We start from the raw sequence: 2,152 nt of genomic DNA on the forward strand, positions 1-2,152 counted from the left end.
ACAGCTGTGAACGGCCAGAGTTGATATCTCACCTGTATGGACTGTTTCCAGACACTTCAGTGCTCTTGATGGGAGCTTATGGTGAAACAGTTGATTCACTTTACAACCTTGCTAGCGCAGAAGGAGGAGAACACATGCTCAGCAAATAGCATCCCACGGATACCATAAGCCCCTACCATAACCCTTAACCCTTAACCCTCCATAACACCCGTACCCCTATAACCTTCAACCCCTAACCCTCCTATAACCCCATAGACCCCTAACCCCTCCATTACCCTTAACCCCTACCCCTCCTATAACCCTAACCCTAAACCCTCCATGACCTTAACCCTCCCTCCATAACCTTAACCCTAACCCCTCCCATAACCCCCTCGCTCAACTGTCATGCAATAGGAGAACAACATCTAGCAACAAGCATTCCAAATACATCCTAACTTTACTATTAACCCAACCCTAACCCCCAGCAACAAGCATTCCAGATACATCTAACTTACATTCTCCACGTTCATGTACCTGAGCAGATTCAATCATTTTTTTTATTCTTCTGCTTATACGGGGTTTTTTAGCTTATGTGTCCTCCCCTCCGTCTCTGTCGATCACCTACAGCGTCCCGAACACACGCCGAGCTAAGATGATAAAACTTGCTACCATCAGATGGTCAAACGGCGCAAACCTGCAAACCCCACGTTCCCTCCAAAGACCCGCCTCAACAAGTTCGTATACGGTAGCTCTCTACTACTCTAGAACGGTCCATGAACCCACACCACACCACACACAACACACACACTAACACACAGACACCAACACAACAACACCACCACACCACACACACACACACACACACACACACACACACACACAACCAACCACCAACCACAACAACCCACACACACACGCACACACAGACACACACAACAACACACCACAACCACAACCAGCACACCACACACACACACACACACACTCACACTCACACACTCACACTCACACTCACACACACACGCAAGCAACAAATGCCGAACCTACACATCCAAGTATAACTGACCAGATTATGAAAGACAAGCGTTGCAATTTAGAGTTCCGTAAAGTGAGTGTGTAAAAGGTTATTTATTTCATTTACATTTTTTTGTCTATCAATAATGATAAACCACCTAGAACCGACAACTTGGATGGAAAATGATTTGAAGATGGTAGCGGACTATATTGCCACTCCTATTTGCCATCTCTTCAATCTAAGCCTTCAGGAAATTGTGTTCCCTCAGGCCTGGTGGGAAGCAAAAACTATTCCCGTTACCCAAAACAAAAGGGAAGCGCCATTTACCGGTTCAAACAGCTGACCAATCAGCCTGCTACTGACCCTTAGTAAACTTTAAGATATTTGTTTTTTACCAGATACAATGGTATTTCACAATAAACAAATGAACTGACTTTCAACACGCTTATAAGGGAAGGGCACTCAACATGTAAGGAACTAACACAAATGACTTGATGATTGGCTGAAATAAATAGTTAAGAATGTTGTGGCAGCTGTTTTTCTTTTTGTTAAAACTTCAGTGCAGCTTTTTGACATTATTGTTCATATTTTGCTGCTGAAAAAAACAAATGTGTTTATGGCTTTAAATCCCCTGCTATAATGTGGATAAAGAGTTACCTGTCTAACAGAACACAGAGGGTGTTCTCTAATGGAAGCCTCTCAAACATAATCCAGGTAGAATCAGGAATTCCCCAGGGCAGCTGTCTAGGCTCCCGTACCTCCAGGTAGAGTTGACCTCCAGGTAGAGTTTGCCATACCTCAATAAGATAGTACTAAATATTTCCAAAACTAAAAGCGTTGTATTTGGGACAAACCATTCACTAAACTCTAAACCTCAACTAAAACTTGTAATGAATAATTGTCACGAGAATTTTCAATCCCAATGATAATAACAATCAATCAATAGCTTTGACCATCAATCAATCCCCGAGGTTTGTAAGACCATGGGTTTAATAATAATTAGTCAAAGACCCAGTTTATGCAAAAGGTCAGTACAGTTTATTCACAAGAACGTTCTCCAGTCCACAATACAAAGACATCCATTTTATAGCTACGCACATACTTCCACACAAACAGTAGATATTATACGCACATACTTCCACACAAACAGTAGATATC

At 42.5% G+C, this 2,152-nt stretch overlaps 1 protein-coding gene across 1 annotated transcript in view; it reads left to right on the forward strand.

The window, feature by feature from the left end:
* Positions 1–2,152, forward strand: part of LOC112073913 (synaptojanin-1-like) — a 63,066-nt gene that overhangs the window by 57,856 nt on the left and 3,058 nt on the right. The window lies entirely within an intron of this gene.

Source organism: Salvelinus sp. IW2-2015, unplaced genomic scaffold (genome assembly GCF_002910315.2).
Source record: "Salvelinus sp. IW2-2015 unplaced genomic scaffold, ASM291031v2 Un_scaffold2416, whole genome shotgun sequence".
Taxonomy (NCBI): Eukaryota; Metazoa; Chordata; class Actinopteri; order Salmoniformes; family Salmonidae; genus Salvelinus; species Salvelinus sp. IW2-2015.